The sequence below is a fragment of the Euprymna scolopes genome, chromosome 36 (assembly GCF_053919585.1).
Source record: "Euprymna scolopes isolate OS-2025 chromosome 36, ASM5391958v1, whole genome shotgun sequence".
Classification (NCBI taxonomy): domain Eukaryota; kingdom Metazoa; phylum Mollusca; class Cephalopoda; order Sepiida; family Sepiolidae; genus Euprymna; species Euprymna scolopes.
In genome coordinates this window covers 72,708,331-72,733,882 of record NC_136517.1, presented here as the reverse complement: position 1 = coordinate 72,733,882, position 25,552 = coordinate 72,708,331, and the positions used below count along the sequence as shown (strand labels likewise).

General features: G+C 34.9%; 1 pseudogene; it reads right to left on the bottom strand.

The window, feature by feature from the left end:
• Positions 1-1,077: 1,077 nt before the first annotated feature.
• LOC145260833 (U2 spliceosomal RNA) lies at positions 1,078-1,224 on the bottom strand (annotated as a pseudogene).
• Positions 1,225-25,552: the final 24,328 nt, after the last annotated feature.

The following is a 25,552-nucleotide window of genomic DNA, read 5'->3' as shown; positions in this document are numbered from 1 at the left end:
TATATATATATATATATAGAAAAATTTATATAACATAATATTTATTTTTAAATTTTGCAGAAGATTCGAAAAACATCGGTACCATTGGTTTTAAATCCAATATAAGGAGTCCAGTTAATGGTCGAAAAATATTGAATTCTTTTCAGCGTCTATTTATATCGATATTTTTCGACCATAAACTGGTCCCCTTGTATTAGATTTGAAACCGACGGTACCGATATTTTTCTGGCCTTCTGTAACATTTAAATGGACACACACGCATTGCGGATAGCATATTACAATAAATTAATAGCCATTCAATGACTTTCGAAGTCACCTTTTAATTGGCTAGAAAACTACTCTAAAAGCAGGGGAGATAAATCATCATTAAAAGCATGTTTTCATTTAGACAGACATTGTTGAACAGTACGAAGTGTTTCTGCTTAATCGTCTTTTTTTTTTCTTTTTTGTAATTTCTCCATTTTTCGTATATTCTAATATCTCGGTCGAATTTGTATAAGAAAGTTCCATAGTCGTTTTCGTCTTTTTTACATGTCCAACCTGGGAAATAAAACATTTAATACTATTAAAAAAACTGTCTATTTATGTTAGGTACGTCGACGATATTTTTATTCTTGCTGATAATAATACCTATTTACTATGCCTCCCCACGGGACAGAGTTAGACTAGGGTCGTTTTTTAACGTGGAGAAAAGGTAAAAAAATAAAAATTGTCTCAGTCGTGAAGGATTTCTCCTCCACCGACAGAGAACAAGAAATTGAAGTGCAGCATCTGAAGAACAGATGGTATTTATTTGCTCCCCCACCGAGCAAATTAGGCACAAGGCCGATTTTTAATGTGAGGAGTGAAGGGAGGGGGAAGGGAAAAAGGGGACCAGCTCCCGAGAGGTGGGAAATGGGAGCTGGTTAAAGGTCAGGCATGTGGGGTTGCCCCCACATCTGGTCTTTGCTAGTCATAGCTAGTCATAGCTTGCAGTATCTGCCGGAACAGATGGTATTTATTTGCTCCCCCACTGAGCAAATTAGGTACAAGGCCGTTTTTAATGTGAGGCAAAAACCAGCTCCCCTAAAAGTAGGCAAAAAGGGGGCACTCTGGTTACCAAAAATAATAATTGTCCCAGTATAGAGGGTTTCCCCTCCATTGACTGGTACAAATTATCTTAAGTGCAGCATCTGCCGGAACAGATACTACACTTTGATCTTGACCAAAAGGCCAAGAAGTAATTCAATTCTTGCTGATAATAATAACGAAACAGAAAAACTAAAGAATCATTTTCAAACAAACTCCGAACTTGCTTTCACTTATGAATTAAACACAAACAATAGTATTCCATTTCTTGACGATCTCATAGACTCCAGCAAAGATGAATTCATCACTTCTTCGTATAAAAAAACTAATGCAACCAATTCTTGTATCTTAAACTTCAAATGTGAATGTCTATACCGATACAAACCGCAATTATAAAGAACCTAATTAATCGCGCCAAATTGATCTCCCCAAATAAAAAAAAATATTCTACAGCGAATTAAAAAATATTAAACAGATTTTAATTAATAAACAATTCCCCAATTTCTTAGTCGGTAAACAAATTAAGCTAACCGTTAGAAACATAGACCAAACTAATTATAACTAAATTAACAATTCCCCACCCATTCATGAATTCTGTCGCAACCAGCCACACCACAGCTTTAAGTCAGATGAAAAGGTATTAAGGAATATAATACATCGATATATATCCCCAGCCAATAATACTAAGATCAGATTTAGAATCTACTACAAGAAATTAACAACTGTTAAACTTATAATTAAAAACAACACTTCCCGGACAACAAAATCAATCGATGAAACCAATGTAGTTTACCAATTTTAATGCCCCTTGCATCTCCAATGATAGAAATAACAATAGCTATAAGCTATATTGGACACACGATAAACACATTGTCCAGACGATTAACCTTACAGCTTTCAGATACAAGCTCGATTTGTCTACACCTAAAAAAACATGGCTGCCCACATTTCCAATTTAGAAAAATCCTAGTTGAAAACACAAAAATCATTCATATAGATCTAAACGTAAAAAGACTAAAAATACTGGAAGCACTGTATGTAAGAGCTAAACAGCCAAAAACTAGCAATGTCAATTTTGAAAACAGTAATAACATTTTAAAATGCCTGGGTACGTAACAATCCAATATATATATATATATATATATATATATATATATATATATATATATATATATATATATATATTGTGTGTATATATGTGTGTGCGTATATGCACATATATAGTTACATGTGTATATCTATATATGTGTTGTAATGTAAATTTATGAATTAATTAAAAAAAACTTTAACTTCCATACGATTTTGTAAATCACGCTTTAAAATCATTGCACATTTATTTCAGCCACATTCTTAACCCGTTAAAACCATATTTTTTACACACAAGACGCTTCACTATTTTAAGTAATTTAATGTAATTAGAACTGAAGCATATAAAAGCATCCAGATTTTAAATGAAACAGTAATCAAAAACTGCCTGAAGACGACTGAAGAAAATCAGTCGAAAGTACTTGCAAAAAAACAACAAACAAAATAAACAGATGGACGAAAATGACTATGGAACTTTTTTTACACAAATTCAATCGAGATATTAGAATGACCCTACGAAAAGTGGAGAAATTACAAAATAAAAAAAGGAGACGATGAAGCAAAAACACTCCGTGCTGTTCAACGATGTCTATCTAATATATATATATATATATATATATATATATATATATATATATATATATATATATATATATATATATATATATATATATGTTTCCCGCCTGCCTAGCCCTAACCCTAACCTCATTCGCTCGTTCCTAAAAAATCTTGTTTTTTTTTGTTCATTCATCGCATTAAGTAGATTAAAAAGGATTAGTTTATACTTCTTTCTTCTTATTTTTATTGTTATTTATTATTATTATTATTATTATTATTATTATTATTATTATTATTATTATTATTATTATTATTATTATTTCTTCTCCGTATTATTATTATTTACATAATATGAGTTCTCACACAGATTATCATTAACGATGCTCATTGATGTTTTCTGATCTTCGAGTGACATGTTTTCACACATTTCCAGCACTCTCCACTTCGATAACCATTGCAAATGAATTTGTGTTATCGCAGAAGCCGTTAGCCATAAGAACTATTCGTCTTCTCAAATATTTTGGTGGCATTAAGTTTCCCTAAGATTCCAGTAGTCTCCACACACTCCTAGTGGAGGCTTGGGTTAGTGTTATCTCTGCTCTGTCTTTCAATCCTTCTCGACTCCTCACGACTATTTGGTATCAGTTTTCATGAGTTCAAGTGTCGTGCTCCTTTTGTTTTGTTTTGTTTCTATTGAAACTTCCACGTAACTGGTTAGCGTTCGCAGTCTATGTGGGTTGGTTTCCCCATGCGAGAATTTTCCTTAAGATTCCAACTATTATTATTATTATTATTATTATTATTATTATTATTATTATTATTATTATTATTATAAGTAATATTTACAGAAAACACAGTTCTTAAATTTATTGATTATCTTTAAAAGAAGTCGGCAGCAACAATTTGGGAATATAAAAAGATTTATAAATAAGGCTAACAATTTTGTTTTCATTTTCCGATTGTAATGAAAAAGTAATGATTTTAAATTGTAAGAATATTTATAACACATTCTTGAAATCATTTAAATAATCATTGTTTTATGTAATAACTTGACTTAACTTAAATAAAACGAAATTTTTATTACTTAAAATACTTAAATGCATGTTAATTGGATAAAAAAAAAAAGGAAAAAGACCCAAGAGTTAAATAGACCATCAACTCAGAAGATAAATGGACGGCAATATATTTGTAACTAATCCTTATGAAGTGTTCATGTTTTCGATGGAACCTGACAAAAAGTTTCATATCATTTTTTGTTATGCTGATTCTTTTTGTTGTTGTGTTGTGAAGAGATTGCCAGGAAAAGGACGATGAACAACAGGAAGAAATACAGCGTGTAGACAGGCACCATGGCATGAAGGCGTTCCCAGCTCAACTTTTGGACGTCCATGGCGTAGTACACTCAGTTTCACTTGGTGGAGTCAATGAGACAAGCCTACGCTTTGGATCCACCTGGAGCCAGAAAAGAAATAAAACGATAAACTTTAATTTTTAAATTCAGAATTACCATATATATATATATATATATATATATATATATATATATATATATATATATATATATATATATATATATATATATATATATATATATATATATAAAATGGGTTAATAAATTCCAATGAAAGAAAGATGTATATTTAAATAAGGGAGTAGTCACACACAGTGTGTATTTTTTAACATTATTTTATTATTCCGTGTCTTGGTTTTTCATTGAGAATTATGTTTGGATCATTGTAATAATGTTTTTAAGTCATTGAAATTGTTTACGCGCGTTTCAGACGGTCTGTGATGCGTCCTCGTCAGAAATTATTTTCAAATGTGTAAAAATGGCGATTTTCGTAGTTAATTTGAAGTTTTTCCAAGGGGTGGAGGCTTGTAAGTGTTTATTATTCATTGGTATGCTGAATTTTTATTGCTTTTTTATTTGGCTTGTCCAGGGAGACGTTGACCTCGCTGTATCTCTTTCTGCTATTGTTTTTTTTCCTTTAGGGTGGGGTAGGGTGTGTGTGTGTGTGTGTGTGTGTTTATGTGTGTGTGTGTGCGCGTGTGTGTACGTGTGTGTGTTTGCTTTTATTGGTTTGGGAATGTGTATATTGTTTTATAGTATTTTGGGGTTATTTGCTTCCTTAGGAAGGCGGCTGTGGTCCGAGGTCATTACTAATGTGTATGTGTGGGGAGGGGGGACTGGCTCTTCTGAAATAAGGGTAGGGGTGCTTTCATTCTATTTTGATATTTATTTTTTGGATTTTAGTATTGTGATTTTTCGTTTTAGTCTTATATTATGTTTGTTTAGAAAGAGGGGTGTATTTAAAATAGGGGATTTTTTTTAATGTTTCTATTTATTTGTTTCCCCATGTGGGTATGGCCAGACCCAGGATCGGTTCCTAGTGTGGGGAAGATTTTGTTCCCCAGAGGGGGGGCATTGGAGGGGGTATAGGTATGGGAGGGGGATGATAGAAGGAACGATAGTCGTTTCAGTCATGAGGGGGTTCTCCTCCACTGACTAAGGAGGGAGCGAGGTGTTGGAACAGATATTATACTATGGTTCTAGGTGTCTCCTAGTGTTGTTGGTTTCGAGGTTAAGTAGGGTTGGTATTGTTCAGTGTGTTGTATTAGAGATAGGGGTGTTATGTCTGTGTGTGGTTGTATGCGCACACATGTGTGTGTTTTAATGTGTCGGTTCTGATTTATGTGTGGGTGTGTATATGTGTATGTGTATGGGTGTGCATGCGAGTGTACCTTGCATTTCATGTTTTTGTGTGATGGTATTAGGTTCTGTTCAGTTCAGGAGTGAATCTGGTGATGAAGTTTTTTTTCCTGTGTAAGTAAATAAAAATAATTGTCTGTTTGGAAGATTGGCATTATTTTGAAGCTGTTTTCACTGCATGTGTGTACGTGTTTTGAAGCATAGAGGTGTCTGTTATCTGCAATTTTGATGTTGCTCTTATGTAAGGCCACTCTATTGCTGAAATTTTTGGTGGCGCTTATGTAGGATTTGTTGCATGTTGTGCATCTTAATGCATATACTACATTTCTGGAGGTGCAATTTAGATCCTTTTTTATTTTGAATGTTTGTGCTGGGGTTTTGAATGTGTATGTGTTACCTTCTATTATTATGTCACATACTCCACATCGCGGTTTGCTGCATTTTGTAACTCCTTTTGTAGTATGTGGGACGAGTTTTGAGGAAGTTAGGATGTGTTTTAAGTTTTTGGGTTGGCGTTTGCTTTTTATTATTTTTTTTGTTTTAAGTATGTTGTTTAGTTTGTCGTTCTGATTGAGGAGGATAAGGTTTTTTGTTATCTTTGTGAATAGTTCTGGGTTGTTTGTGTTGTGTGTAGAGACGTATGCTAGAATTTGTTCTTTGTTGTGTTCTTTTGGGGTTCTTAGTTGGTCTATTGGAATTTTTTCAGCCAGTTCAATACCTTTCTGTATTAGTGGTAGTGGGTATCCTCTTTTCCGCAGTGTTATTTGTAGTTCATTCAGTCTAGTTGAACGGAGATGTCTGTCTGTTACTATGGTGCAGACTCTACGTGCTTGGGAGTAGGGTATTGATTTTAGACAGTTTTTAGGATGGTGGCTTTTGAAGTAGAGGTATTGTTGAGTGTCTGTGGGTTTGTGGTAGATGTCTGTGATTATGTTGTTGTTTTTTATTGTTACTAGGATGTCTAGGGAAGGTAGTTCTGTGGGGCTTTGTTCTAGTGTGAAGTTTATTTTTGGGTCTAGATTTTGTAGCAAAGTGTGGAGTTCTTTGATATCCCCCCATGAGGTTCTCTAGAGGATAAAGCAGTCGTCTAGGTATCTTTTCCAAGATTTTATGAAGAGTGTTTTTATATTGTGCCCGTACTTTTGCTCTATCCTTTCATAAAGGGTCTCTTCTAGGAAGGAAAGTGTAAGGGTGGCATATGTCGGTGCCATTTTGGTACCCATTGCTGTGTCTAGTATTTGGATGTAGTTGTATTTCTTGAATTGGAAGGAGTTGTTATTGAGGATTATGTCGATGCTATCAATCACGAATTGTTTATTGAATCTGGGGTGTAAAGTATGTGTATGTTTGTCAATCCAATATGCGATAGCTTCTTTTTCTAGATTGTGTGGGATATTGCTATATAGGCTGCTAACATCGAATGTGGCTAGTATAGTCCCATCGTCTACTGTTTGTGGTAGGGAGCTAAGGAAGTGTGTGTTATCTCTTACAAAACTTCTGACTAGATTGGTGAAGGGCTGTAATAGTATATCTATTAGGTTGCTAAGTCTGCTTGTTGGGCATGATGGTCCTGCTACTATGGGTCTGAATGTGAGGTCGTTGGGGTTTGGGGTGCTTATGTACTCCGACTTTTGTATGTTGATGGCATGTCTTACCTGGTTAGATTTGTGTATTTTGGGTAGCCCATAGAAGATGTTTATTTTTGTTGTGAAGTTTGTAAGGAAGTCTTTTTCTTTTTTAGTTAATGTAGTATTGTATGTTGTGCAGAGTTTTGTTATTTTAGATAGGGTTGTGTCGTCTATGTTAGAGCTAATTGGTTTGTAATAATTTTCGTTCCCTAGTGATTCTGAAATTTTTGTTTTATAGAAGTTCTTATTCATTATAATTACTGCACTACCTTTGTCTGCTTCCTTTATTACTAAGTTGTTATTGTGTTGGATTTTTTTAAGTGCTTGATTTTGTTTTCGTGTTAGATTACTGGTGGGGTTTTCTTTTTGTTGGGGGTTGACGTTCCAGAGTGTTTCAAAGAAGGTATTTAGTTCTTTTGTGTTGTTATGTTTGTTGGAGAAGTATGTTGATTTGTTCTTCACTAGAGAGTCGTCTGTTGTGTTATCACTGTCGTTAAGTATATCTATGAGTCTAAATTTGCGTTCAAATTCTTTGAGGTCTTTCTTTAACTCTGCTATGTTACTTCTGGGAGTTGGGCAGAATTTGATGCCTAGTTTTAGTACCTCAATTTCGTCCTTTGTAAGCGTCTCTGTAGATAGGTTGATGACTTTGGGTTTTTTGTTGTCTAGTCTGGTGTTGTCATTTTGTGAGGGATTCCTAAAAAAATGATTGTGAGAGTCGTTAGTTTCGTTGATTCGGTTGGGAGGTTGGTTGTGTCGTTTGGTGGGGATGTATGGGTTATGATGGTACCTGGGGTATTCGGATTGGTTGTGTTTGTGTGGGGGGTATTTTGGGGGTCGGTTTTGTACTGTGGGGTACTGAGGATGGGTGTTGTAAAGATTGTTTTGTGTTGGGTGGTATCTATAGGGGTGGTTTAGTTCCATTGGGTTGTTACAGTGGGGGTTGTTAAGTAGGGGGATTTTTAGTGATTTGTGTGGGTGGGGTGGGGTAAGAGATAGTGGGTTCTTGGCTGAGTTGGGTGACGTGGTTGGTAGTAACTATTTTCGTATTGTTGTGGGAGGTTGTATCTTTTAGTGTTGTCATGTGGTAGTGGGTTGTCGGTTGTTGATATGTTGTTTTTTTGAGCATTTTGGTAGTAGTATTTGTGTTTGTATGATGTCTGTGTTCTTGTGTGGATGTGTGGTGTTCTATATATATATACACACATATATATCATATATATGTATCATATATATATATATGTATATATATATGTATATATATATATATGATACATATATATATGTATCATATATATATATATATGTATCATATATATATATGTATCATATATATATATGTATATATATATGTATATATATATATATATATATATATATATGATACATATATATGATATATATGTGTGTGTGTGTATACATACATATATATATATATATATATATATATATATATATATATATATATATATGATACTATGTAGAACTTACGAATTTTGCTTATTTAGTGATTGTGTAGAATAGTCATTCAAGAATTTTAGTATTTACGGAAATTTCTGAGTCGTGACGAACGAAACGTAAAACAAGTTATAGCCATCTACATTGAAATTGTATAGTTTTGAATTAACTGAAACGGATATAATTAAATACACGGGAAAATAAAATATATATTTGTATGAAAACACGAGTAATCTATACATAAAAACTGAATGTTTGTGCATGTGTGTGTTCCCTATAAAAAAGATTAGATAATCTATATAAAATCTAAAAGTGTATTCTTATGTAAAATTTATTAGTAATTTGTTTGCAGTTTATGTTTCCACTTTTGAGGATTTTCCTTAAGATTTCAGCTATTATTATTATTATTATTATTATTATTATTATTATTATTATTATTATTATTATTATTATTATCACCATCATCATCATCATCATCATCATCTGAGAATTACCAGAGAGAGTTCCAAGACACAAAGGGAGTTGGAACATGAAATGTCAAAAAAAAACATGGATGGATGAGGAAAGAAGAGTACTGTGGGAATGCTTTCTAAGAAGTGGAAGTACCAAATCTGGTGGATATATCCGAAATGTGAAGGAAGAATGGGAACCGAAAGGAGGAGGGGCTAGAGGTGTCGCGAGTTTGGTATCCCAGTTAAAACAAATTAAAAATAACAACCTACTTTCAGTGATTGCAAGAGAAGAGATTGAATGAATGGTTAGGAATGAAATGAATAACGAAAGTAAAATTGATGAAACTAGTTCTGATGAAAGAATTGAGAGACTGGAAATGTAGAAAGGAAATGTAAGCGATGATGGGAGGCGGACAAGTGAGGAGGTATGGAATCCTATGGTTAGGGGAAATAATGAGAAAGGGTTTGAAGGATCTAAGGCAGATGAGATCATTGACTCTGAGACAATGGAGCCAGTGAAAGGAGCAGATGTATGGAGAAGTGGTGATGAAGTTCGAACTTTGACTTCTGTAGAAAAAGAAGTACTTCAGAAGTTAAGAGATGTTCATCTTAGAGACGATATCATAGAGATTCCAAGTATGAAGAGTAGTGATAGGCGGAAGGTGAAAAACGAGGTAAAAATAATTCAAGAAGTAATTCACAACATCATAAGAAAGAACATATCGATTACGGAACTTAATAGGCTTCTATATGCAGCGTCATACGTTATTGCGAATCGTCTTGGCTTATTACAGAAGAAAAAGAGAGAAATGAAGGATAGAAGGCCACACCGGCAGAGGCGGCTTGAAGAAAATATTAAACAGTGGCAGAAAGACATTGGTAGAATCAAAGAAATAAAAAAAGGAGTTAAACTAGGACAGAAAGCTAAGGACGAGCTTGAAAGGAGGTATAGATTGCTGGAAAAGGGAACCATGAGCGTTTTAACAATGTTGAAAGAGAAGGTCCACACGAGTGGTATGAAAATTCGGAACCTTGTTGGAAAAAGTGTTGCGTTTCGGCAGAACAAGCTTTTCCAGAACAATCAGTCTCAACTGTATAAAGAATTAAATGGTAGTAAACAGGTGGGAAATAACAACACTCCAAATGCAAAAGATGCAAGGAAGTTCTGGAGTGGGATTTGGTCTGTCGAAGGGTGATATAATAAGAAGGCTAGCTGGTTGGAAGGGTCAGAAAAACGTGAAGGCAGAGAGAACACTAACCAATATGAAGGATGACAAACTGGAAGGCACCTGGTCCAGATGGAGTGATGGGCTTCTGGTTTAAACAGTTTCCATGCCTTTATCCACCTATAGCTGCTGCCTTGCAAAGGGTTGTAGAGTCGGGAGATGTCCCTGATTGGCTTGTGAAAGGAAGAACAACACTAATTAGGAAAGATCCTACAAAAGGAACAGATGCCAATAATTATAGACCAATTACATGTTTGCCATTGATGTGGAAACTATTGACTGGAATATTTGCGGAGAGAATTTATGAACATATTGAGAGTAATGGTGTTTTTTCCTGATGAACAGAAGGGGTGCCGGAAAGGCTCGAGAAGTACCAAACAGCAACTACTAATTTAAAAAGCATTAATGCAGGATGCGAAGAAGAAGAAGAGGAATCTGAGCATAGCATGGATCGATTACAGAAAGGCTTATGACATGGTTCCTCATTCATGGATACGTGAAACACTATTGATGATGAAGGTTACTGAGAATATGGTAGGTCTTTTGGAGACAAGTATGGCTCAATGGAAAACGGTGCTGACAGCAACAGAGAGGAGATGGGGCAAGTTGGCATTAAACGTGGAATATTTCAAGAAGATTCGTTATCGCCACTTCTTTTTGTAATGATAATGATGCCACTGAGCATCCTCTTGAAGAGAGAAAAACTGGGGTATAACTTTGGATCTGGTGACAGACGCCTCAACCATCTACTGTTTATGGATGATTTGAAAATATTCGGTAGAAATGAAAAGGAAATGGAGAGACTGGTAGAACTTGTGGGGACATACTCAGAAGACATTGGAGTAGAGTTTGGGATTAGTAAATGTGCGCTGCTGGTAATGAAAAGAGGAGTAAAGGTTCATTCAAATGGAATAGTGCTGTCAAATGGAGAAATCATGAAAGAAATAGAAGATACAGGATATAAGTATTTGAGAGTGCTGGAGGGTGTAGACATCATGAACAGAGAAATGAAGGAGAAAGTCAGGAAGGAGTATCTTAGAAGAGTGAAAATAATTGCAAAGTCGAAACTGTATGGAGGAAACCTAATGAAAGCAGTGAATGCATGGGCAGTCAGTGTTTTGAGATACACTGCGGGAATTTTAGAATGGTCTGACAAGGATTTGCATGCCATGGATATCAAAACAAGAAAAGTTTTAGCAATGTTTGGTATATTTCACATTCGAAGTAGCGTAGCAAGGCTGAATCAAAAGAGGAAAGATGGTGGGAGAGGATTGAAAGGTGTAAAAGACTGTGTTAGAACCGAGATGTCATTGAAGGAGCATGTGGTTAGAAGTGAGGAGTGGATGCTTAAGGTTGTGGCCAATGAAGTGTAGGTATGTGAGACCAAGGCTGATTATGTGAAACGTATAGATAGAGAAAGGGAAGAGGAACTGGCTAGGAAGAAAATGCATGGAAGGTTCTTCCAGGATATAGCAGAAGTGGCTGATGAAAGCTCATGGCAATGGCTTAGAGCTGGATATCTGGCTAAGAGTGCTTTTGTTTGTGCAGCACAAGAGCAGGCATTAGGAACACGATTGTTCAAAAATGTGGTTCTAGGAGAGGAAGTTGCTGCAGAATGCTGGATTTGTGGTAAGACTTCAGAGTCAATTGCGCACCTTGCAGCAGAGTGTAGTGGACTGACCCAGAGAGAGTACCGCAAAAGACATGATCGCATGGGACTCCGGATATATTGGGAGGTGTGTAAGAGGGTAGGGGGTGAAGTGTACTGGAAAATGATTCGAGGAGGTGCTTGATGAAGTGAGAACAAGTGAGGATGGCAATGTAGAGGTTTGGTGGGACAAAATTGTCAAAACGACCAAGCAATTGGAAAATAATCGTCCGGATTTGGTTGTCATTGACAAAGTCGCAAAAAACTGGCAGATTGTAGACTTTTCAGTACCCTGGGACAGGAATGTGAGAAAGAAGGAGAATGAGAAGTGGAGCAGTTATGCTCCATTTGCCTTGGAGATAAGGCGTATACACAGGGTTAAAACACAAATAATTCCGGTTGTAGTTGGTACACTAGGAGTAGTATCAAGTCGTCTGGAAGGACAGTTGAAAAAACTACAAATCCCTGATGTTTTATGCGGCCTTCAGACCTCTGCAACTATAGGTACCACCAACATCCTAAGGAAAACCCTTGATCTTTGAAGCTCCTGGTTTGAAGCCGGGATTAAGGGAAATCTCTGGAAATGGATCCCATCCCTTTCCAGAGAGACGTTGATAAACGAAATAAGAATTATTATTATTATTATTATTATTATTATTATTATTAGTGTTATTATTATTATTATCATTATTATTATTATTATTTTTATTATTATTATCATCATCATTATTCATCATCATTATTCATCATGTATTATTATTCATCATGTATTATTATTGTTATTGTTATTTTTATTGTTATTATTATTATTATTATTATTATTATTATTATTATTATTATTATTATTATTTACACAAAGCACAGTATTTTTGAGAATTTTATTTCTAGCCATCAAACAGTGCCTGAATGTTAAGGTGGAGTTTCGACCCCCTTTTTTGCCTTTATTAAGTACAATGCCTACACTTTTGATGATGATGATGATGATGATGATGATGATGATGATGATGATGATGATGATGATGATGATCATCATCATCATCATCATCATCATCATCATCATCATCATCATCATCATCCATACTTTCCAGCAGTCACCTTCCTTGCCCTGACAGGAGTGAAGTGGTGAGGGAAAGGTCTGTTTGTCCATTTACTTTAGTTCGAGTATAGTAGATGTCAGGAGAGAACGCGAACTGACCAATCTCAAAAAAGTTTTTGACGTTAAATCAGGTGTTTCTCCTTTAAAGAAAAACGTTTCAATCTCATTCCCAGTTAATTACAAGGCAACAAGATCTTAATAACTGGGAAACCATTTATCTCAGAAAGGACCAACGAAGAAACTGGGATATTTTTCTGTAAGAGACAGAAATTAAATTCGCCGGAAAAGAAAAGCAGATTATCGGCACACGTGTTCTTCAGAAAAGGAACTTATTGGAAGAAATTCATCCGAAATTCTCCTCTTAAAAGGAAATTTTTATTTAAAAAAAAAAAAAACTACATTAGAACCAAAAAGTTCTCGAAGATTGAGAGAGCGCCCCTGAAAGAAAGACTAAAAGAAAGAGAACATTTTTAAAGACTCCTTTTTTGCTTCTTTCCTTTCAGTGATTTTACGTAAGACTGTTTATTATTATTATTTTTACAAAAAAGAAAACGAATAATTTCCTGTTTTAATTAGTTACTATCGTCTGGACGATACATTTAACTTTGTTGTTCCAGTCGATAGAATTATTTCTAGAATGGTCTCTTTTTTTGTATGTTTTTTTTTTCTTTCTTTTTTTTACAAGGAAGTCACCACATACCAAGGCCCGGTGGTCACTCGGTGATAAGGGTTATTGCGTGTACAGTAATCAGAGTTCCACAGGTGTGCACTTCTAAGAAAGAAGCTTTGTTCATGGAATCTACGTTTTGATTAAGGCACAGATAAAGAATGGGGAAAATTAATGACAGGGGTTTCAGCTAGACAGGTGTTTTTCGTGAAAGATCGGTGAGGAGGGACCAGAGATTGAAGCTCAGACGAGCACTTCCCATGGAAATAAAGATAAAACAACGATAGGCTCACAACGTCCCTTCTGTGGGAGAGAGGTTGCAGGGAAGAGAAAAGGACATCCCCTACGAGACTACAGTTACTATTTTGTACTCCATCAAGGCAGGATAGGTTGTTTTTAGCAGCTCCTGTCTAGATATGGCAGCAGTACTCCATCCTTGGACGTACTTGGCTTTTATATATAGAGAAAATTGCATCAGCAGTAAGATATTTACTGGTGCTATAGCAGGATCTCACCATTTTTCCAGCGACCTTGGCAACATTTCAGGTCAGGAGTAAAGATCAATCCCAGAAGTTTGTCAAAACATGAAGCTCCCCCAAGATGAGAGCCATCCATTTCAATTGATTCCAGATGGGGATCACAGCGTTAATGATGTAAAGATAGAAGCTTGGTTTTAGATGCATTAAAAGTAACCAGCCACCTCTTCCCCCGTTATACCACAGAGAAGAGAGAATCAGAGATAACTTTGTCATTTATGGCCTTTGATGTGTTGCCATAGATGGTCGTGTCATCAGCATAGATGCCAATGAATGATTTAAGTATGTGTTTTGGGAGATCATTGATGTACATCAGGAAGAGAGTTGGGCTCAGGATGGACCCTTGTTCTATTTTTTTTTAATCTTTGTACAATTGGCACTTAAAGTTCATGTTTAACCCTGGCTTTGGGAAATAAAAGTAATTAACATTTTACTTCTTTTAATAAAACTTGACTGAATTGATTTTTTTTTCGGGTCTGGTTTTCATTTGCTTCCTTTTTTTTTTTGCCTTTACTTTATTTTTCAGCTATTTTAAAAAAAAATATTTGTTACACCAAACAACGTATTTTGGTAACGGCACTACAAAATACGACATATTTAAATTTATTGATTATCTTTAAAAGAAGTCGGCAGCAACAATTTGAGAATATAAAAAGATTTATAAATAAGGCTAACAATTTTGTCTTCATTTTCCGATTGTAATGAAAAAGCAATGATTTTAAATTCTAAGAATATTTATAACACATTCTTGAAATCATTTAAATAATCATTGTTTTATGTATTAACTCGAGGTGCATATATTTAAAATAAAACATTTTAAAACAAAATATTATTCATAGAAATGACACTAATTCAATTAAAAATAGCGAACTAAAATTCTGAAAGTAGGGAAATTACTAATTTCAATGAAATTTAATTTAATGAAATTACAATTTCATTAAAATAGTGAATTGAAGGTTTAAAAGTAACAAAATTACTGATAGAAATAGCGTCAATTTTTTAAAGCAAGTTTTACCATGTAGTCGAACCTTTTTATATTAATGATATTTCTTATTTAAAATAAAAAATGGTTTTCCTCAATTTATTAATTTTGTATTTTATATTTTAGATGAGGCTGGCGGTGTAGTATATGTTCACAAAAATATGCGATCATGGTATAGCATATATTAATAATAATAATAATAATAATAATAATAATAATAATAATAATAATAATAATAATAATAAAAGTGAAACGGAGTAAATACACAGAGAGCTGAAAGGGATATGGAAGATGAAGAAAATGAAAATAATACCTATAATAGTAGGAGCACGAGGAACAATTTCGAAAAACTTTGAAAAAGGAATGGGAGAAATTGGAATCAATGGAATGACTGGAAAAATACAACGAACAACAATAATGAAAACATCTGAAATATTAAGAAAAAAAAACCTTGAATGTGAAAACTAACCAACAACAGGAGCAACAAGCGCGGGCCAGACAAACTGCTGCAAAGGCAAAACATGAAACACTACATGGAACCAAGGACACCGAAGCCGCATATCTATAAGTTCTCAAACCCCACCCTCATCCTCCCATTGCCACATCACTCCCCCCCCCCAAAAAAAAGAGTGAAACCAAATAACCAAGTAGAGTCAAGGAGGAAGGGAAGACCTAGGAACTGACCAGACCTCCGCCGAATAAGTGTGAAGAGAACCGGGACTCTGGGGAGGCTTATTGCCACTCAAATTCCAGTGAAGACCACTAGCCGCTGCCAACAATAAATCAATGGCATGTAGCTGTTGCGATGATGCAAATTGATTTGCAAATGATTTCGAAAGAGGTGAAGAATACTGGAAACCTGGGGAGACTTGTCACTCAGTTTTCAGGGAACACCACAGGCTGTTTTCAAGGAGAGATCTTTGATGACCTGTGTGAAAGCTCCTTGTGAGCCAATAATAATAATAATAATAATAATAATAATGATAATAATAATAGTGAAAACATTTGAAATATTTAGAAAAATCCTCGATTTTGGAAGCCAACTACCATAATCAAATGACATCGACCACTCATAGGTAAACTGAAATAGAATAACGATTAAAAACAGAGAAAAAAACATCACAGGAAACACTGAAACTGTCAAGTTAGAAAAGTAAGAAAATTCCCCAAACCTTACATGCTCTCCTTCCCAGCAAAAAGTACTGATGCTAGCATAGTTGATTCTCACAGAAAATGTTTGTGAAAATTCATGCAGAATGGAAGGATTGAGGTGCGAAAGCACCATCCAGATTTCCACTGGAAAGAAACTAAGTGTAGTGGGGTGGGCAATTGTCACCCAAATTCCAGTGAATGAAAACGGCGTTGTGAGAACATGAATTGATTCGTTAAGAAGATAGAAAGAAGATTACTAAGAAGATTTCTAAAGAAAATGATTACTAGGACTCCAGAGAACATCACCTGTTTTTGCCAATGAGCGATCAATGCAAGAATTCATAGAGAGTAAGAAAAATAAATAAATAAATAAATAAAAAGAAGAAGAAGAAAAAAAAAAGAATATCGATTCTCACCTCACGTTTAGTTCCGTAGCTCTTATTCAGAGGCGATCGCACAACAGTGTCAGAAAGGCAGATGACAAAATAATTTCGTTTTAAAGGTTATGTTGAAACCATTGCATAAAGCAAAGATATGGGTGTTATTTTATAATTATTTGACTGAATTCGCTATTTTTAGCGTTCAAAAGATCGACAATTTATTTTCCATTAACGTGGCAGCTTCAATTGACGGCAATTTATTTGGAAGCCATAATATTGAGTGGGATTCTAATTTAAAACCAGGACCGACAGTGGCGGCATTTATTTTTTCGACGATCGGTGAGATTGGTTTTTAATCCCAGAAAATGATAAACGACGAATCAAATGAAAAGAGAAATAAGAAATAAGATATGACCGTTTAATATATATCACCTTTTAAAACAACAGGTGAGCACTTTAGCGTCTTTTTAAATGGATGACATTTTATTTACTCGTGCGTCGTGAATGCATCTGATTGGACAAAAGCTAATACTAATGGCGAATTGATAATAATCAAAGTTATTAATATTCTTCCAAAATTATAGTGAATATTGTAAATACTCATATCTTTCGTTGTATGGGACGAAACTACATGAAAATTAGAGTCTTTTTGAAGATTATAATACTATTCTATGGTTAAAAATTTATGACAATTGCTAAAAGGAACCTATAATTTAAAACTAATAAAACATGTCCAAATTTGCCTACATTTGTGTATATAGTGTCCTGGCAAGCTAGCTTTAGTTTTGCTGCTTTGGAATGAATTTTGCTTAGTGTTCTTTTTGCTTGGTTGTCTCCCCTGTGGCCTTGCCAGACCACTAATATGGATATATCTATACTGGTAGCCAAATTGAATATTGAAATGCTCATATCTTTGGTTTTATTATTCCATGGTTGCATATTTTGGGGCCCTACCCCTACTTTAGCATAACTTGACTGTTACTAGAAATCGAACCCTAGACCTTAATGATGTTCATCCCAAGACTGATAAATGAACCCCTTTACGAAGATTAATGTCAACATATAATGCTACTAAACCTTATGTTTAGAGTGCTTATTCCAATCTGGCTCATAATCCATTACATAATTTTGATTTTAGAAAATGTCTAAAATTTAAGGCTCAAGATTATGGGGTCTTAGCAAAAATCTGAAATTCAGTGAACCTTGCTTTATAGGAGTCGAATGATTATCGATCAAAATCAGTTTAAATCTAAAATATTTTAATTTTCAAATGCTCCTTGTTTCTCTGACTACTAACACGCAGAAGTCTAAATGTAATATAAACAAACATCTCGCTGCGTAACTCCCCACTTAGGATGTCCATATAAGTATGGTCTATAATTCAGAGCTTACGTCTCAATGGCAATTGGGGTGAATGAAAGCAATTTCGGGCAAAATGTTGAATTGGGCCTGAGGTTTTCACACAGGTGATTTCCGAAAAAAAAATATGAAACACATGTGCATGAGGATAAGAATTTAAGAATTGCCAACTTAATATTGTTTACAGATTCTTTAATGTTAAGATAGACGCTTTACGCATTTAAATGCCTAATACTGCATTGTGTGTTTTTTTAAACAAAAATACGCATAGGTATCGATCCTCTGTTTCGTAAAACACTTTTACACTAATATTAACAATTAGTGTAAATATCCCGAAAAATGAGTCGTAGAAAAGCTTTTAAAAATATTTTAGTGACTCCTGAAGATTGAACTTTCTTTATGATCTACGGACCCACCCTCAAACCCACGGTTCGAATTCTTGTAATGCAGAACCAACTCTCTTTTCCTTAGCAGAGAAAAAGAAGCATATTTTCAACACCTGAAGAAAGTCGCAGGTTACAGCGACCGAAACGTTGTGCTAATAACACACAAGATGAGAATAATAGTCCGATTAATCAACATAACACAAGCATGTTGAACGCTGTTGATAACAGCTTATTATATGTGTTCGCTTGCTTAGATCTTTTTTTTTTCTTTCAGCGTGGTTCGTTTACTAATCTCGGAGTCCTAGGCATTCAGACAACAGTTACAATGTTGACTTCGGTTTTGTGGTTTCGAATTGTGCGACCCGTAGTGCAATTATCTTCCACACTGATGATTGCCGGAAAAAAGGATGAAACACATGTTTATCTGAATAAGAACTCAATAATATTTATCGTAATATTATATACACACACGCGCGCGTGTATGTGTGTGTAATGGACAGATATTGCGATTGTTCTTACAAGATGGCATCACATTTAATGGACGGAAATTTTATCGTTCTGATTTTTTTTAGTAACAGCTGTCTATCTTTGTTATCTTGGTCTCTAATTAACACGTTTTATTTAAATACATCTGCTGTAACAATGGACTATCAAGGAAAACCGACACTGCCCGGGCGGAATGGATTACTTCGACAGTTATGCACAACGTAGAAGATAAAAGATAATGTTGAACAAAAACGAAACATTTATTAATATTAGATTGGTGCTAAAATAATGTCGTTTATATATATGTAGTGGAACGTAAAAACAACATTTTTTCACCAACCTAATAGTTTGATTACAGAAATTATGAAATACAGTGATACGATGGTTAGTGTGATGACCACAAAGGTCATTGATTGTTGGACATATGCTGCTTGCCAATTATTTAGCGCTCATGCTTCAACCAGAGTAGATTCTCATCAGACGATGTCGACGACGATGGGATGATGGCCTCTCAATCCGCCATCTTTAAATCGAAGGTTTTTTCAGACATCAATCTGAAAAAATAAAACTGCGCGAAAACAAATCACTAGACGATATAATTACATTCACTTAGTGTATTGGGTCTTCAAAGCAAACAATCTCAGTGAATTAAGACCATTACGTTAAGATGGAGTTGGGTGCCTGCTAGCTACTTAGACACCAACAGTTGGCTGACACACGTCTGACTCGGACCAAATCCGAATTAAAAAGAATGAATTAACTTAAAAACATTCATAACGCCACTTCCACTTGTTAGTTGTTGAAAATGAATCTGGGTTTTGACGAGATATAAGCGATGGTCGCACCAAAACGCACAATAACGTTTCATCTTCTATTAAATAAATCTCAAACGTCTGTGTGCTTGTGTGTGTTCGTATGTTCGTTAAAAACTTTCATCACCCGTACGTTGCCGCATGCATATGATATCGTAAGAAAGAGCGATCTCTCGGACAAATAATATATATATGAAAAAAAAAAAAAATTATTTCATGTAAAAATGTTCTTTTATTTGCGGGAGGGTCTTGTAAAAATCTTCGCTACGCAGCTGAATCTTAAACACACATGCGCATGTAGATAAATTTGTAATGTGATAACATCATTAGCGTCTTAGTCTGATGAATAACGTGCTCGCTTACGGTATTTTTTTTTCCTTACAAAAGTTTGCTTTCTGGCTGATGGGACCCAAGTCCCGTTTTTTTTCTTACGACCGGGCAACGCCGTGCAACACCGGGCGTCCCCTGCTATTCTGTAATAAATGAAGTAATGTACAAAAATGTGTGTTATGAATGAAAGAGGAAAAAGATTGGTTTGAGAATAAAACATATTTATATATTTACAAATTTGCAATAGTAATAAAGATATTTTGTGTGAGGAAATTGTTCAACTCTATGTTGAAAAGTGAAATGTTCTCATTTTTTTAGAAAGTTCGAACTGAGCAAGTCACAAGCTTTAAAATATGTGTTCGATAGAAAAGTGATCTTTTCAAGAATTCATCTCATGAATAAGATTTATTATTGAAGTTTTATTCTATGTTTCTTTTTGTTCCATTTGCCTTTCTCGTTGGACTCTAACGGAAAAAGTAATAGTAGAAGTAACCATGAAAGGATCTTCAATATCTAGTTAGTTCATGGATGCGTTATATCTTTAGTGGATGCATTACAATTGTTGTTTTTATTGTAGCGTTCGTCACGTGATAGCAATAGGTGTGGCAGCTGAACAATTTCTGGTCATTCAGCAGCTGCAAAAGAATCCATTTCAAATTCGCGCGAAAATCCTTTTTATTAGTTGAAAATTCTCGAGCTCACAACTGTGCGTGTTACCTTTTTCCTTTCGAGATATCACGATTTTGTGTGTATATGTGTGTATGTGTGTGTGTGTGACAGAGAGACAGATAGATAGAAAGATAGATAGATAGATAGATAGAGAGAGAGAGAGAGAGAGAGAGAGAGAGAGAGGGACAGAGCGAAAGAAAGAGAGAGAGAGATAGAGCAGTTGAATTTAGTGTGTAAAATTCAAATTTTGTATAAAATAGGAAGAACTGAAGTAGAAATAAGTGGAAAAGTAAACTAAACGAATAACCAAACAAGTTTATACAAGCTAATAGTTTTTTCATATTCGTGCAGCTAGCATATCTATTTATTAATATGTCACAGAAAAAAAATGCACAATGTTATTCAATATAGATTAAACATATTTCAATACATTGTTCCCAATCACAGTAGAATCCATAAGATTCTTTATTAAAGGTAAAAAAAAATGTGTAATAAGCACAATGGCTTTATTTACATTTTTCTCGTGAGTTATTTTCTGTTTGAGAATGTGCTCAAAGCAAGTCCGTCTAATTCGATGTCTAGTAAGCAAAAGAGGATGCATTATGGTCTTCATCCTTGACTACGTGTTCATACGAAAGTTGCCAATCAAAATCTAGTGTTTCACGACATTTACAAGTATAAGCACAAAGATAACAACTTTTACGTATAAAATAATTTTTTCTCAAAGATAAATACGTTTGGGTGGCTCTATATACGTACTATGTAACCCAGTACTCCCTGCCTCATGGTCGGATCACCGGCGACTAAACTGGTTCCCTCACCAGACTTGTTTGGTGAGGAGGGTGGCTAGTCTCCCTGAAAGATTAAAAACAAGACCTTCCAAAGGGCGAATGAACCCTTTTTCGAGGTCAACAGCCAACTAGCACCGTGTGTGTTTGTGTGTATGTATGTGTGTGTTGGGGTGGAGAGGGCTCCCGTAAGCCGTAGTGAAGGCAACCTTTCTCTGATTTAAAAACCATAAAGCGGGAGACCAGTACCCGCATTAAGCTGATCTGCAGTTTAACTTGTTGCTGGCTATCTTGCTCTTGCTTGTTGCTGGATCTCAACATTTTGAACCGAGAGAGAGAGAGAGACTTAGCTGTCGTACAAAGCTAAGACTCTGTAACATATGTGTATAGATACTCCCCTAGGCATTTGTCTATAAAAATGATCATCTGGCGATGGAAAAGTTGTGACGCGTGGGGGCTTGAAATGTTGGACATATGTAATAATTGATCTCAATGACCGTTTTCAGTGTCATGCCTACTTGAGCATGTGAATTCACCAGTAGGACTAAAAAAAAAAAGGTCATTTTTCGGCTCATGGACTTTAAGTGTCTGAGAGAGTGACACTCATCTGGCAAGACGTTGCAATCATCATCATCATATACAGTGCTACGCAAAAGTATTGGATATATTGCATTTTTCTTCATAACCCTTAGGGTTCAAGATTTTACCTAAAATTTGGTCAGTATATTTCTATTACTATTCTAATTTATATTTGGGTAGTAATTATAAAATCAAAGGTTAGAAAATTTATAGTTAAGGAAAAATATAAATTAACAAACATAAAAGTTTGGATACATTGATTTAATATTTGGTTGCATAGCTTTTGTTACGTTCAACAGCTTCTATCGCTTTCTATAATTGCATACATGTTTTTTGCAAAGTTTTGCAGGTAATTTGCGCCATTTGTCTTCTAGTTGTTGAATATTTTGTAGATTCTTGTGAGCATTGATTTTCAATATTTCCCACAAATTTTGAATTGGGTTGAAGTCTGGAGATTGACTGGGTCAAATAAGAACGCCAATTTCGTTATTTTTAGGTCATTCTTTGGTTAGTTTGGCAGTGTATTTTGGATCATTGTCGCCCTGAAACACGAAATTGCTATTATGCCCCAACAACTCATCAGATTACCGGAGGGGTTTTCTCCAGAATATCCCTGTACATACGCCCATTCAGTCTACCATTGACGATTTGAACCACCGCCAAACTTCACTATAGGAATGGTATTCTTTTTGTTGTAGGGGGTGCCATTTTTCCGCCATAAATGTGTTGCTGTGTTTCTTCTGAAGATTTCGATTTTCGTTTCGTCTGACCAGATTACTTTGTTCTAAAATTTTTGTAGTTTCTACCCATGTTTTAACATAATTCAAACGTGATCTGACATGTCGCTGCAACAATGGAACTGTTCTTGGAGATCTTGAAACAAAACCTATACAATTTAGAGCTCTACTGAGTGAATCCTTGCTCACATCAATCCCAGCTTCTCGGAGGTCGGTTTGAATTTCACCACGAGTAACAGAAGGGTTTCTTTGTACCGTTCTACTTACCCACCTTGATTTTTTTTCGTTTAATTTCCTTGGTCGGCCGCAAGATTTGCAACAGTTTCACCAACGTTTTTAAACTTTCAAATAACGTTTACAACTGTACAAAGTCCCTTACTATTATTCGATACCCCTTTCCTTCTTTGTGCTTATCAATGATTTTTGACGAATATCAATTGACAACTCTTTAGTTGTAGCCATTTTTATAAATGAACTGGTTGACTTTAAAGCAGGTGCTAACAAACCGGAAGAATTCTATAAAAATATTTTAATATAAGGCTCTCTGATTGGTCAGTGATCGCTTGCATTATTGCAACACACAAAGCAAAAATCATCTAAAATTATTTTAGAAAAAGGGTTTTTTAAGTGTATCCAATACTTTTGCGTTAGTGAATTTATATTTTTTTACACAGGCATCACCACATTATCAAGGCCAAGAGGCCACTCAAAGATAAGGGTTAAAGAGTGTACAGTAGAAATTGGACAATATAGTAATCATTAGTAATGGAAATTCGGTAACTTTGTTAATTTATATGGAACGGCCCATCAAGAACTTATTTACATTAGACTTGAAGACAACCAGATTGTAGTCAGCCGGAAAGCAGGAAAACGGAAGACAATTCCACAGGCGTGCAGTTCTAAGAAAGAAGCTTTGTTCATGGAATCTACGTTTAGGTTTAGGCACAGATAAAGAGTGGGGGGAATTATTGATAGTGTTTTCAGCTAGACGAGTGTTTCTTGTGAAAATTTGGCGAGGGGGGACCATAGACTGAAGCTCAGTCGAACACTTTCCATGAAAATAACGATACATCAGAGACAAACTCGCAACATCTCTTCTGTGAGATAGAGGTTGCAGGGAAGAGAAAAGGACATCTCCTACGAGGCTACGGAGTCTATTTTGAAGTCTATCAAGTCCTTTCTAGCAGCTCCTGCCCAGATGTGGCAACAGTATTCCATCCTTGGACGTACCTGGCTTTAATATATTTTCCTTAAATATAAACTTTCTAAACTTTTTATTTTGTAATTACTACCTCAACTATAAGTTAGAATAGTAATAGGAATATACTGACCAAATTTTAGGTAAAATCTTGTATTTTAATTAGAGTTATGAAGAAAAATATGATGTATCCAATACTTTTGCGTGATATTGTATGTTGAACAATTGAATATACATAGCAGTTTTTCGATTCCTACTTTGCATCTGTCTGTAATTAAGGGTCGCATAATCTCTTACTTATTAGTCATGGTATAATCACCTCATATCACCACATGTTGTCACCTCGTATTGTCACTATGTCATAGAATTAGTAACTGCAACTCGGAATATTTTTGGAGAAAATCAATTACTGATCGAGTTGACGCATTATAATGTAAACCGACCTTTTACTTCACGCGGGTATTTGTCCTCGTTGCCATCACAAGGGAATATCTTCCTTGTCTGTTCATACCTACCTATGTTTCCCCTGTGCCTCACCGTTGTTGTATCCCGTCTTTTAATATGAGTCAACGTCTGTGCATGTAACTTACTGATATATACCCTACCCAAACATTGAAGACATGTTTTTGACCCTATGCGAATGGCTACTCGATAAGAGAAGCATCGTGGGCATTTTGGATAGACTGACAAGTAACTATTTCAAAATAAATATCAGGTGAATCTGTTTTACCAACCATAACTTTATATATCGCAATTGCAATCATCATTAAAACGAGTGAAGTTATGGAAATGTGAAAATTACGTAGCTGTCATAGAAGCGCATGATGGCCACCCTTCTCCCGAGATGCATAGAAAGGAAGAACAAAAGGTGAATATATTGTAAAATGCAAACTCAGAAGCTGAAATAGAATATATATATATATATATATATATATATATATATATATATATATATATATATATATATATATATATATGATGAGATTAATGGAGATAGTATTCAGACGAAATAAAGAAATACAAGGAACAAACCGAGTTATGTGTTTATCAACGTTTCATCTTTATTTCATCCAGAGAAGTCTTGTTTTATTAACTATTTGCTCTTGTATATATATATATATATATATATATATATATATATATATATATATATATATATATATATATATGAGAATAATGGAAATAGTATTCCGACGAAATAGAGAAAATAAAAAGGAACAAACCGAGTTATGTGTTCAACGTTTCGTCTTTATTTCGAGACTTCCTCTGGATGAATGAAATTAAGAAAGCAAAAACAACAGTAGGAATATTTGAAAATTTCCTTGTGAAAAGTGTGACGCTGTTCCATTTTTCAAACGGAAAAAGACTTTGGAAATTAAAAAAAAGGGGGATTGGGTTGTTAAAGAGAGGGAGATTTTTAATAACATCATATAGCCGTTAATATATTTTTAAAAGATATGGCGTTGATGAACACATAACTCGGTTTGTTCCTTTTTATCTCTCTCTATCTTTCTTTCTTTCTCTCTCTCTCTCTCTCTCTCTCTCTCTCTATATATATATA